The 14755-nt window shown below is 44.7% G+C and overlaps 1 protein-coding gene across 1 annotated transcript in view; it reads right to left on the reverse strand.

The window, feature by feature from the left end:
• The window catches only part of MAST4 (microtubule associated serine/threonine kinase family member 4), a 383523-nt gene that overhangs the window by 330139 nt on the left and 38629 nt on the right, over positions 1-14755 (reverse strand).

Consider the following 14755-nt stretch of genomic DNA (forward strand, 5'->3'; position numbering starts at 1 on the left):
TCCTATAGAAAGTATTTTTTCTGTGTTAACAGAGGTTTTGTACCCTACTCTGCCACCTGCTAGTCTTACTCCCAGTAAGCGTCACGTAACGCTTAGTTCTTACTCATTTATTTCATTTTAACGCCTAAAACAATTCCAGTGTACCTCACAAGGTTGTTTTGGGGATTAGGTGAGAGAATATGTTGAGAAAATGGTTATTCTCCGTGTGTTTGTAAGGAAGTGAGGGGCTTCTGCTCCATGGTATGGGTGCGGGTGGGGGTAGGAGTGGGGCTGATGGTGCCCAGTCCCCTCAGCCTCCAGCCACCCAGAACGACCAGCGGGCGGGGCCATGAAGCAGCGAGGCTGCAGGGCCCCCAGGCAGCCGGGGCTGCGAGGGCCAAGCCCCTTGCACCAATTTCGTGCACCGGGCCTCTAGTATGTGTATATATGTGTGTGTGTGTGTGTGTGTGTGTGTGTGTGTGTGTATCATTATATTACTATGTACCCTTCATGCACAATGTGTTTCGAAGGAACAATATACCCTTGATTCAAAAACCAATCGCTGAACATCTACTGTGAGCCAGGCGTTAAGATGGATGCTGAGAATAGAAAGAGAAAAGTGACTCAGTCTCACCAGAATCCCAAGACCCATGAGCAAATAAACAAAATACAGGGAGCTTGGTGGAGACACTGGGACACACACACATACACACACTCAAGGTCCTGGTGCTCCCAGGAAGGATGGACTCAGAAGATGGGCCAAGAATAAAGCAGGCTTTGGGAGAGGAGGTAAAGGTGGCCTCTAAAGTTTATCTGCATATTAGAATCACTGGAAGGTCTTTTAGAAATTCCAAAAGCTGCAATCACACCCAGACCAATTAAATCACAATCTCCTGGGTGGGCCCAGGCGCCAGAAGTTCCTGAAGCTCCCCAGGTGATGATTCCACCCTGCAGAGAAGTTTGAGAACCACTGGTCTAACAGGGCTAGTAGTAGAGAACTTCTTACCCCTGAGGTCCTGAATCTTCCCTTTGGGGGATTAGTATAGGACTTGAAAAAAGGGTCATGGGAAATAGCAAGGCAAAGGAAGGATCTGTAGTCTCCCTTTCACCACAGACTAGCACTGTCACGAAAAGACAGGAACTTTGTACACGCTTCTTCTAAAACTGAAGTTCAGTTAACTGGATGAGTCCCAGCTGCCTTGGTCTCTCTAAACACATTACACGACTCAATCATTAAAAGCAGACAGAACCCTTCATCTTTTCCTTCTCGCGGTTTGTCCAATGCCACCGGAACTCTGGTGATGATTTCATACCTCGCCTGACAACCCCAAAAGCCTGTCACCACTCTCCTCAGAGACTGCAGAAAAGGACATGTGTGAGGAGCCCGCTAATTGTGTTCTTTCACTGTCCTCTAAAGAAAACCCGATACAATAGGATGTTTGTATCCTGATTGTTTTAGCTACAGACTAAATAAATAGATTAAATCTGATTCTATTTTTGTGAAATAATACACATAGATTCCTGACCCTAAATCCCATCAGGAAAAATACACATATCTTTGGGGGGGAAAATATAATGAAATTCTAATACTTTACTGGAAGGCAGGTTTTTTTGTGTTGTTGTTTTTTAAAATCTTTATTTGCCTCTGTTTTACAAGTTACTAAGTTCACTACTCCGTTTTTAGAGGGGACATTTGTATTAAGGAATGAGTATGCTGCTTCCTTCCAAAGAAGCATTTGTAACCATCTTGGCGTATAAGAACCATAACTCGTACACTCTCAGCATGAAGTCACTGACTGAGCTCTGGTGCAATAAGAGTTACTAATAATGCCGAAACTGGTTTGGCTCAGTGGATGGAGCGTCGGCTTGCGGACTGGAGGGTCCCGGGTTCGATTCCGGTCGGGGGCGTGTGTCTGGGTTGCGGGCGCATCCCCGGTGGGGGGTGTGCGGGAGGCAGCTGGTCGGTGTTTCTCTCTCATCGATGTTTCGAGCTTTCTATATCTCTCACTTCCTCTCTGTGGAAAATCAATAAAATATATATATTTAAAAAAAAAAAAAAGAGTTACTAATAATGCATTCCCGAGACATGAAGCCCATTCCTTCAGGAAGTTACACCTAACATGTTCCACTACATTTTTTTTTTAAAGTCACTGGAAGGACTTTATTCAGCTCAAGTATGCGCCACTTTGTGAACATAATTCAAATACATAAATTTAGGATGCCAAACGTCTACCATGGATTTTTCTCTAAAACTCAAAATGCTATGAAGATTAACAGCATTCTCTTACTTCCAGCTGTGATCTGCAGCCAAATGTCCTGGAAAAATATCTCCAAAGGACATGATAATACATTTTAGTTTCAACTGGAAATTAGCTTTAAAAAGGTTCTTCCTGAGAGTTTTCTTACGAGAAAAATAGTTTTAAATAGCCCAACTGTTGGTCCCATTGACTTAGTGAACCACCTTGCACACAGGGTGTACCTTTCTCTCACAGAATCCTCAACATACTGACTTCTATTCCTGGCAAACGAGATTTGCTGATGCGCCACCTACTGGACAAAATGCAATTGGCATCAGCGCACTTCACCTTGTTCTAGCTTTTAAAACTTGATTTTCTGATAGAGACAGACTCATAGAGAGAGAGCAGGCAGACAGCGCTGGTCTGGGAGTGGGGGTGGGGGTGGATGGATTGAGCACATAAGATAAAGAATTCATAGACACAGATAACTCTGTGGCGATTGCAGGGGAGGAGGTAAATGGTGATGGGGGAAAAGTAAAGAAAAAAACTTGATTTTCTGAGTTAATGGAGATTAAGATCAGCAAAAATGTTTTCCAAAGGAGGATAATCTAACAAGAAGCAGAGTCTGTTCCCACAAGAGGACGCTGCTTGCTTGAAACTAGGATGCAAGTGACTGCTTCCCTCCGAAGCTGAAGGTCCACCCAGAGGCTCACCAAGCACTGACTACACAGAGTAACGGAATCTCGGCTTTTTACAAATGCCGTGAGGCGCACCCCAACCATACTCAGATACTTTCATTTCAGCTTGCTTACTAGGCCAGGTAACACCACCAAACTCTGAAAAATGCCTGGGGGCCCTCATTCTCTGAGGCTCCGTGGAGAGATCTGAGATGGGGGGCAGGGTGGGGGGTGCACCAGGCAAGTAGGACTGCTGGTTCATGTGAAGCTGCCCTGGAAACCCACACAGGCTTGGGATCGGGCAGAGCACAGAACATGTTCAATGTCCCTGTCCTAAGCCCCAGGGGTGCTAGACAAGGACGATGATTAAAGACCTTCTCAGCTCTGTCTACTGTTCCCGATGCCCTTCCAAGGAAACCCTCCATTCCAAAAGCAAGGGAGGGGTTCGCTGTGCGATTCTGATTTTGTCTCCCCTTCAGACTATCAGGTTTGTAGCGAACATACCTTGCTCTTCTGCTAAATACTGCTTATCATGAACTCCTTTTTCTATTTAAGAAGGTCCGAAATGAAAATTCTCTCAGTTCAGAACTAGAACCACCCGTTTCTTCTCAATGGATGAAATAGCCACCTAATGCCATTCAAATAGCCGCTTATAAAGCTGACAGGTACCTGCCTCTTGCTTTGCCCGCTGGGCTGATTTGTCTGTGGAAACACACAGCAATGTCACCAGGCTTGGAGACACTTTGTTCAGAAGCAGAACCTGGAGGAACAGCCTTCCCACACCTGCCCTTCCTTTCGGGAGGAGATATAGCCCAAAAAGCACAAGGATGGCTTCTGAGCAACTGGGATCTATTCTAGGTGCTTCCATGAACTCTTGATTGCCCTCAGGAAAGTCATTTAATAAATCATTTCATCTTAGTTTCCACTAGCGAGAAAATACACCTGCCTGTTTTACCCCTCCAATATTTTATTTTGAAATTTTTCAAACCTACAGAAAAGTTAAAAGAATACAAAAACAAATAGACACTTCATCTTAATTCACCAACTGTAAACATGTCTCTAAAATTCTTACTATAGATATTTATGAAAATACAGCGCAAACAAAAATGTTTTTTTTCAACTTAGTAGAAAAATTATGAGATAAAAAGCTCCCTGAGGTGGTAAACAGTCAATAACTATATATTGAGCAAGATTTCCCAAGAATATTTTTATCAGAAATAGGCCTCTTTAAAAACTGAAAACAGCAAAAGAGTTTTTCTCATTGACATTTCCCAGGAAATGCTTCGGCAAGGATGTCAGTCCCAGCCAAGCCCTGGAATCGCTCCAGGAGACCATCCACTGCAGACCCTTCCTTGAGAGACGTGAGCACCAGACCCCGTGGTGCTGCCTCTCAGCACCATTCTCCCTGTAGGGGCTCTAAACAGTACACTTCCCTACGAGAGAAGGGGAGACCTCAGAAGGAAAACGACAGAACAGGCAAGACGGGGACAGGGCGGGGGGGGGAGCAGCGGCTCCCTAAACCCACGGACACCCACCAGCAGCCACTCAGCATCACTCCCTCCCAGGGGCAATGTGGGGGAATATTCGAATCCCAAACTCTCAGAATTCCCCTTTCCACCCCCAGCATTACATCACTCTACTCAGAAGGTCTGGCCCTGCTTCCCACCCGCATGGCCAGCACATCTACTCTTCCTCTGTGTAGATGATGCTTCTTCTGAGTAATGAGTAAACACAGGCTCTATCAGAGCGAAGATCGACCACGGCAAACGTAGCTTGACCACAGTGGCTTTGCGAGATGGCCACGTCTCCCGGCAAACCCGGGCAGGCCCTCCTGGGGATGCGCAGGGCAAGCTTTGTTTCCAAGGATCAGGTGTTGTGTGAGAGATAGGATTTCCGCTGTTATTTTGGTCTTCTGCTCAAGAAACACGAATGCTTTTGTTCATGAAATTATCTACGGCCACTTTCAAAATCCCTGAATCAATGAGGATAATTCAGCAGCAGAATATTAATTTTCAGTAATACATCTTCTATCGATTGGCTCCTGGCATACTTCCTGGTCTGGTGTGGTCAGCTCGGCACCCCCTGGCTGTGATGTCATCTTACTTATCGACGGTAGGCTGATGCAGAAGGCCACACATTTACCCAACTGGCCTTCTCTGGCCTTTTATGTTGTTATTAGCTGTTCTCTGCTTCCTGGCTCTAACACAGACCTAGACTGTGGCTAAGAGGCAGTCTACCGTCAGCCATCAGTGGCTTCATTTGTAAAATCAGAGCACCCCTGAACTCCTTTGCAGAATACTTTGAAGTACTTTGATAAATTATAGCACCAGTGCACAATTACGGTATTGATTCCTGAAGTCACCAGGTTCCCTGTCAGGCCCTGTTGCATTTGCAGCTATCTTTTAAATATCTTTTCTCCTTTCTTAGAAAAGTGTCCAAAAACCTGGCAGGCACCATTATTTAAGGAGTGTGCAATGCCTTCATCGTTTGAGTGTAACAGGAAAGAAAGGTCTTTATAAGCCTCTTAATGTGTCCATTTGCCTCCTTTGCAAACACCTGCTCTAGGACCCAACGCAGGACTAAACCAAGATGCTGAGCAGATTATGTTTTCTTGACAGAACTGACTACGAAAAGGCTTAAGATAGCGGGTGTTAACCTACTCACAATGCGGCACATGTTCTATGAAGACATCAGAAATACTCTGAGGCTTTCCCAAGCCTTGATATCTATCCAACTTACTTGAGTCAACACAAGAAAATGTGGCAAAGGAAGGGGGTGTGTCAAGGAACAAAATACCTATTTTCCAACATTTCCTGGATCATTTTCTCAGTTAAAGTTTGAACGTGTTTAGACGAGTCTGTCTTTTAAGTGTTTCTCACTCTGAAAACATATCCATATACCAAGACTAGCGCTGGCAGTTTTTTATTTTTCACCGCCACCCTAAAATGCTATCATTAAAGAAAAAACCAGAGTGCTGATACAGAGCAATATATTATCTTTCCTAGCTCTAAGTAATGAGGCTGCACGTGGCCGTAACCATGCCTCTTTGCCACAACCGGACGGGGTTTCTGGGCAGCAGAGGCGAGGGCAGCGGAGCATAGCTGATACCTCTCTCCAGCGCTCAGGGACCAGCTGCCAGGGAGCCGGGTGGCAGCACAGAGAGACCAAGCACGCACCACACTGCCCAGAGCAGTCTCTGGGCCTCTGCCGGGCTCCTGTCCAGGCTCAGCTCTACTCTTTTCCAGAAATTCATCACCTGGAAAACCCCCGGTTGTGTTTCCTGCAACAGGAGCACTTAGGGAACGAACACAGTTGCTCCATGGACTGAGAGCAGCCTCCCCCAAATGTCTCTTTCACGGGAAAGGCCTTTGGGGGACTCAGAAAACCCCTCCCATCTCATTTTGCTTCCTCTCTTATCTTCCCAGGTTCAGCCAGCTGTTTGGATTAAGATCTCTGCATACAGCCAGTACTCCATCCCAGTCCTTAAAGAACTGTGCGGGGTGAGGGTGGGCGGAGGAGCTGCAGAACAGAGAGAAAGTACCTTTTCTAGGATTACTGCCCATAGACTCAATGCCGGGAACAGCGAAGAAGACAGGCAGCCAGAGGCACCACTTCTGGCGACAACAGAGCCTTTGGTGGCATTCCCAGCCATGTTTTTGGCCATGCTCACTGGCAATTTACTTGCTTGTCAAACCTTTTCCTTTGGCCTACAGACACGCAGCTAGAATTCATTTCCCAGCCTCTCTGGCAGTTGGGTGTGGTCACAAGACTGAGCTCAGGACAACAGACTATGGGGTAGATGTGTGCCACTCAACAAGATCTGGACCATTAGCACTTGCCATGAAATCCCTCGCCAAAAACTATTACTCTCTGAGTGTCAGTGTCCAAGGGAACCTTGGAAGGGACATAAAGATGGCAGAAATCACGTCGGCCTGAATCCCTGGATGACTGCATGGAGCAGAACACATCTCTGCCAGCATGGCCTGTAGGTGAAGAAGAAATGAACTTCTACTGGTTATTGAAGTAAACAATGACAGCAGCAAATGCACTTCTAAGCCAGTGAGAGCTCTAAGTCTATCTGTAATGACAGTTTAGCATTTCTTTAACACAACGCAATGCACCCTGAGTCATCCTGATGAGACACTGGGAGGTTGACCTCACCAACAACCACATATCATCCTACAACTAAAAATAACTGTGTGCAAGCATTCTCACAGCAGAGGTCGGGTGGGCCCGGGCCCAGGGCTTTCCCACCAGTGGGAGAGTCTGCTGGTGTCTCCACGGGATGAAATGAGACCATTAAAAGGGACCAGAAGAGTTGTATATTCCAACATGAGGGATTTCCATATTAAATTAAAAAGCAAGGCTCAAACAGTGTATACATTTTTTCTTGTATATACTTATGGAGTCAGACACATACTTATTTTTCCTGCAATGACTGACAAGAAACAAGTAACAATGGACTACCTTTGTGGAGAAGGACCAGGAAGAGCAATGAATTGCATTTTATACCTTTCTGTATTCTTGGAATGTCCTAATATTGCATATGTATTACTTTTTATAAAAAAATGTCACAGGGGGTAGCAACACTGTGGGCTAATTAATTTTTTCTTTTTCCTACGTCCTTGTATTAAAAAATAGTTATGGCGACAATATAAGCCAGGCAGCACTGAAGGAAGGATCGTATCGGTGGAATGAATGAGCTTCGTTCTCTCCTCCCAGGCAGATTAGCCCCCAAATGAGGACACTGTGAGGTTGTTGCTGATCAATTGCCAATCAGGGTGATACAGTGCCAAATTTGTATTAATATCACGAATGACCAAAGGCTCTCTCTTTTGTTTATTTGAAACTTGGAGCTCCCCGGTTTATTAGAAAAGTGACGTGGCAAAAGCATTTCTGATTAGCAATCACTGAAGAGATGCCTGAAGAGCCAGTTCCATGGACGTTCTCTCCCAGATAAATTAATACGCCGTTCCCTCTGAGCCCAAAGCTCTTTGTCTAAATGCCGCATTTTGTGTGCACATCAGTTTCAAAGTCTGGAGAAAGGCACTAAGTAAGAAAAACGCAGGGTAAACGGGCATATGCAGGCCTACAGGCAGGCTCTGGTGGGTCTGCAGTTAGCAATGATCTCTCCTAACCCTGGGAGAAATCCCGGGTCTCATCTAAAAGATATCCTTCAGAAAGAAGTTGCCCTCAACCTGCACATTTCCCAATCAAGTACAAAGAGGCACCTTCCGAGTCAGAGCCTGGCTCACCTCTTTGGCTGGGGTTTAATTTGCACAGCAGCGGAGAAAAGGCTGACCTGGGACGCAGCCACCACATCCAATGCAAGGCAGGCACCTGCTGAGCTGTCTGATATTTTGTTTAAATCAACTAAACACAATTCCACCGGAACACAGAAGTTAAGGCAGGGAGAATGTGTGTGTAAATATTCTGAGCTAAAGGTTTGTGCTATGGTGTCAGGCACCACCACCAAATGTAGGGCAAGGAGGATGCTGTAAGTGTAAGCATGGTTTCCAGGGCACCTTTTGGTGTCAGGCCTGATCTAGGCCAAGGGAAGACAAAACACGGCCCTGCTGGGCTTCCGAGAGTCCAGAGTTTCATGGGGGAGCAGCCGGGTAAAAAAATTGCAACTAGCCAAATAGTCTAGCACCCACCCGCCACTAGTTTGACATGCTCGGTCTAGCATAATAATATATATCTATACTAATAAAAGGGTAAGCGGTTGGGGGCGATCAGGCCGGCAAGAAGGGGCAGTTGGGGGCGAGAAGGCCGGCAGACAGAGTGGTTAGGGGCAACCAAGCAGGCAGGGAGGTGAGCGGTTAGGAGCCAGCGGTCCCAGATTGTGAGGGGAAAGGGCCCAGCACTGGGCATTGCGGCCACCTTCCACCGGTATCCCCACCAGCCCTCAGGAGCATTCCTGAAAGAAGTTACTACCAAAACACCTCCACTTTCAAGCAACACTCCTCACAGTTAGATCCCACTGAATCAAACACAACTAAATATTCAATGCATGTCTCTCTCTGGCTGCAGAAGCAGGAGACTATTGAAGAACCCAGCAAAATGATGCACTGGACACTCCTACTACATGACTGTGAAGTTCAACACGCACTTAGAAACGGGAGAAAAGGCTAGGGGAGGCACGCGCTGTAAAGAACGGGGCGACACTATACATCATCCTTGGGACTACAGTCCACTATTCTTTTCTAGCCTCGCCTGGAGGCAGAGAGAGGTAGATGCTGCCATCTAGAGATACCGAAGGGATATCGCCTTTGATGTTAATGCAGCTGATGCAAAAGGGCTAAAGGCAGTGGAAGTGGAGCACTTGGAAGCCTGAGGAAAAGAGCTGCCTCAGGGGCATGCTTTCAGGAGCCAGGTCCCTACTGGTTTGAGGAGAGGGCATACAGGAAGGAAATGCCCGACCACCCAGAGCACCCTCAGCAGCACAATCCCCATAAGCAGAAGAATGTAAACTCCTTTGTGACAGGAAATGTGGGCGCAAGGAATTAGGAGAATAAGAGGGAAGAGATGACATGAATAAAATATGGGTAGGAATGGCCACATGCCTTCGGACAAGGTTAGCACCTGCTGAGAGAAGGAAACCCCTTGAGTTCCTGAGGTATGAACTACAGACTAGGAAAGTGGGCAGAAAAAAAAGCCCGAGGGTGAAGGTAATTCAGACAGGTAATCAGCCTGAGGCTGGTGTCCTGGGAGAAACAGGAGATCTGAGCAATGAAAAGTGCATCTGTGCTGTCACAAGTTACTGGGAGGCACGGAAAGAGAAAGAAAATCTACATTTAGAGGTGTTAAGAATGGCTGTGTATTATGCATGATTTTTATCCCTACTGCTAAAAAATTTCCTATGGGAAGGTACCATCTTATCATAGAAGAATAAACTTAACTTTTCTTTTTTTAAATATATTTAAATATATTTTATTGATTTTTTACAGAGAGGAAGGGAGAGGGATAGAGAGTTAGAAACATCAATGAGGGAGAAACTTTGATCAGCTGCCTCCTGCACACTCCCCACTGGGGATGTGCCCACAACCAAGGTACATGCCCTTGACCGGAATCGAACCTGGGACCCTTGAGTCCGCAGGCCGACGCTCTATCCGCTGAGCAGGGGGCAGATGCTCCGAACTTAACTTTTCAATATAAAAAATAAAGAGCACAGAAGTTATCTAATCCTGAATTTCCCACTTGACCAGCTGGATCGAAGATTCCTGAGACAGAAAGCCAAATAAAGTTCTACCTGTGCAAAGGTGTGGGGTCATGGGCCCTGATCTCGGATCCCCAATCTTTGCCTCGTAATGAAGAGCTTTCTGCACTGACGGGCTCAGAGGATGGGCGTTAATTCAGACGCCTATTTGTCACATCCTTCAGCTGGGCAGACAGGTTGTAAGCTTAGGACTTCAGTGAGAACTGTTGCCACCAGCAACTTCAGTGGCATCTAGTTAATTTCATATCAGATTCAGATTAGTTGAAAATGCCAGACAAGGGGAGGCCGTTCCATCCCGCTCAGGTCTCTGACAGGAAGACGAGTCCAAGGGTTGTCAGGCCTGATGGATGAGGGAATTATTCCTTGTGCGCTGTCATTGCCCATCCCCCTCTGCACACATCCTTCACGTCCGCCAGAGGCAGGGGATGTTCTGACTAACTCAGAATAAACGCAGTCTGAGAAAACAGCTCATGCCAGCAAAGTGGTGCGGTCATTAACTTTTCACTCACCTTCTGTTGGCTCTTGTGACACTGCCACCAAGAAAACCTTTCTCTAGCAGAGGATCTCTACAGCTAGCGTAGCCGTGGGTGACATCTATGATTTCACAACTGCAAGGGATAATGAAGCTCGTCACTCCCTTCATGAAATCTCAGTGGCAGCCCCGGATGCTGGCCAAGGAGGCAAATCTGCACTTGCAGAGGGAGGCCCGGGCCTTGCAATCCCAGCTCCTGTCCCTGGCAGATTAGCGTAATATGCTAATAATGTGCTAAGGCCGCTCAACCAGTTGCTATGATGTGTACTGAGCACCAGGGAGCAGTCGACCAATCAACCAATCGCTATGACACGCACTGACCACCAGGGGGCAGATGCTCCGACTTGCTACTGGGGTCTGGCCAATCAGGACTGAACAAGACGGGCCGGACACACTCTGGAGCCCTCCCATGGTCCCTCCCCAGCTGGCCAACCTCCCACGTCCCCGATAGTGCACTGGCCTGGCTTGCAACCTCTCGCAATCCAGGCTGAGAGACCCCCCGACCCCACCCCACCCCGAGTGCACACATTTTGTGCATCGGGCCTCTAGTGAATTTTATAAAGCAGGGAATGTTTAATATTTTCACAAGGGATGATTTTTTTCTCTCTCTCACTGATTTTCAAAGAAAATAAGGTAGTTATTTCCAGAGATAGAAAAATATTAAAATGAGGGACAGTTTTCTAAATGTAACTGAAGATAAATTTTACTACCAGAGTTATGAAGCTCTTCTACCAGGCCTTCTAGATATTAAAAATAGCACAAAACTGTAAGAATTAGCCCAGCTGGCGTGGCTTAGTGGTTGAGCATCAACCTATGAACCAGGAGGTCACAAGTTCAATTCCCAGTCAGGGCACATGCCCGGGTTGTAAACTCAATCCCCAAGTGCTGGAATAACTGGTGAGCCCATAAAAATATGAGAAGAAAACATTTTTATAATCTGAGAAGGAAAACAAAATCTTTTTAAGCATGACATGAAATCTAAAAGCCACCCAATATTGATAAAATAAACCCCTGGTAAAATTAATCATGAGAAAAAAAGGGAGAGAAGACACTACTAAACAATATTTAAAAAGGGAGTTAAAACTGCAGATGTCACACACAATAAACATAATTTGCAGACTTAGATTAAATAAACACACAAAATTACAAAATACCAAGCTGATTTGAGAAGAAATTAAAAATCTGAATAGCCTTATAATCATTTAAAAACTTGGACCGTCAAAAGTGCCCCTGCAAAGAAATGACCAGGTCCAGATAGGTAACATTGGGAATCGTCAAGAACCAAATCAATGATTCTTACACAGACTTTTACAGAGATAAGAAAGAGGAGGAACTTTCCCTGTGGTAGAAAAAAAAAATCACTGTTTAGCAATATTCCATTGTTCCCACTCTCCCCGTCACGGATGCTGCATTTAACCATGTGGCTTGCTTTCACCAATGGCCACAGCAAAACAGGTCTTAAGAATCAGTCAGTGTTTCTGCTCTTCCCTCTAGGGGCTTCCAACCTGCAGAGTGAGAACACACCACAGGTAAGTGCTGCCCCTCGTCCTGGGTCCCAGAGCAAGACATGTAGAGCAGGCAGGACTCTGACCAGCAGTCTGCAAGTAAGCCAGCCCAACCCACAGAATCACATCCCAAAAGCAGCCACGCCAGCCACCCCACACAACCATAGCAGGAAATAACTATCACTGACAAGAGCCACTGAAAAAGCGTGGTGTATTATACAGCAATTACTATAGGATCATAGGAATGGCTGATACATTCCTAATTCATTTTGTTGAGTTCACATAATCTAACAAAGGAAACACAATGAAAGAAAACTATAAGCTAATACTACTTACAAACATAGATGGTAAATCCTAAACAAAATACTAGTAAACTGAATACAGACATGTATTTTTTAAGTTGCCATGACATTGTAATTCTTCAAAAGTATAAGATTAATAATGGCCATCAACAAACACAGAGAAAGCATTTGATATGAAAAATAATTTAAGCAAACAAAAAAAGGCATTCTTCAGGTGATACAGAGTACCCCTCCCCCGAAAAAAGCACCGTAGGATTCATCATACTTAACCTGAAACGTCCAAAATATTCTCTTTATGTTTAAGAACAAGACAAGAATGCATGGTATCATCCCATCTGGCGTGGCTCACTGATTGAGCCTCGACCTATGAATCAGGAGGTCATGATTCAACTCTTGGTCAGGGCACATGACCAGTTGGGGGCTCAATCCCCAGTCGGGGGCATGCTGGAGGCTGCCAATCACTGATTCTCTCTCATCATTGATGTTTCTATCTCTCTCTCCCTCATTCTTCCTTCCTCTCTGAAATCAATACAAATGTATTCTTTTTTAAAAAAAATGAATAGTATCATCCTTCTATACAACATCATCCGAGACGTCCCAGTTAGTGAATTAATACAAAATAAATAAATAAAAGACACAAAGATAGGAAAAGAAAGAAAGCTGCCATTTGCAGATTTCCATTGTCTACAAAATATTCCCATTCCCATAGTTTACAGATAAGAATCAATAAGGATTAGCAAGGTTCATTAATTTAAAAATTTATATACAAAAGCCAATTGAATTTCTATACACTAGCAAACAGGTATACATATTTATTTTTAAGGGATGTTATTTAAAACTCTTAAGAATAAATCTAACAAAAAACACACAAATTCTTCCTACACAAAATAATAAAAACTTATTACAAAACATTAAAGAAGTCCTAAGTAAATGAAGCAATATACTATGCTCTCCAATAGTAAAACTTCATCATAAAAATGTCAATTTCCCAAATTGATCTCTGGATTTAATGTAATTCTAATCAAAATCTCAATCAGCTTGCAGAACTTTACAAGTGAATTTATACAGAAGATAAACATGTCCAATATAGCCAACACTCTTGAAGAATAACAATGACATAAGGGAACTTTCTTGACCAGTTATTAATAAGACTTGTTATGAAGTTACAATAATTAAGAAAACAGTGATATTGGCACAGATAGACAAACTGACCAATTTCAGGATACAGAGTCCAGAAATAGAGAAACACACAAAGAATGCCTAATACTTAGCAATCACCTCTGACATGTTATCTTCTTTAATTGGTACAACAGTGCTGTCAGGATTAACCATTCCCATTTTACTAATGAAGACAACCAGGGCTCATGGAGCTTATGTGACAACCATCCAAAATTACTGAGTCCAGAAATGTCACTACTAGAATTCAGTCCTAGGTTTCCCAACTCCAACAGGCCTGTGTTTTCATCATCTGCCATGTTTTGAAGAACCGTTCGTAAAGAAAGACAAAAGGCCTATACGCAAAGGATGACAAGAGCTCTATAAATGCTGAACAAAAACCTTAGCAGAAAAATAGGCAGAACACAGCATCTGCCAGCAGAATTACACAGTGATGGTTGTAGGCGGCATTAAGAAAAAATGCTCTTCTCTTCTGAGCACATCATGCTGGGGCCAGACCAGGGGTGCGCAAACTTTTTGACTCGAGGGCCACAATGGGTTCTTAAACTGGACCGGAGGGCCGGAACAAAAGCATGGACGGAGTGTTTGTGTGAACTAATATAAATTCAAAGTAAACATCATTACATAAAAGGGTACAGTCTTTTTTTTCCCCAGTTTTATTCATTTCAAACGGGCCGGATCCGGCCCACAGGCCGTAGTTTGCCCACGGCTGGGCCAGACCATGAGTTCATTGAGAGAGGTATGCTGCAAATCCTAGAGATTAAAGCCATGACATATGAAAAGAGTTAGGCTGATTTATGTGGGTCACAAATGGAAAACACACCCCCAGGCACTCAAATTAGAGGAGGAAACACATCAAAAAATATACACTTGTCCTGGCCAGTGTGGTTCAGTGGTTGGGCATCATCCCATGCACCGAGAGAGGGACAGTTCAATTCCCAGTCAGGGCGGACACACGCCTGGGTTGTGGGCTCCATTCCCCAGTAAGGGGGTGTGGCAGGCAGCTGATCAATGATTCTCCTTCATCACTGAGGTTTCTATCTCTCTTCCTCTCCCTTCATCTCTAAAATCAATAAAAATATATATACTTTTAAAAAGAGTGGGTCTTTCTTTCCCCTTTGTACCTCA

Source organism: Myotis davidii, unplaced genomic scaffold (assembly GCF_000327345.1).
Source record: "Myotis davidii unplaced genomic scaffold, ASM32734v1 scaffold135, whole genome shotgun sequence".
Taxonomy (NCBI): Eukaryota; Metazoa; Chordata; class Mammalia; order Chiroptera; family Vespertilionidae; genus Myotis; species Myotis davidii.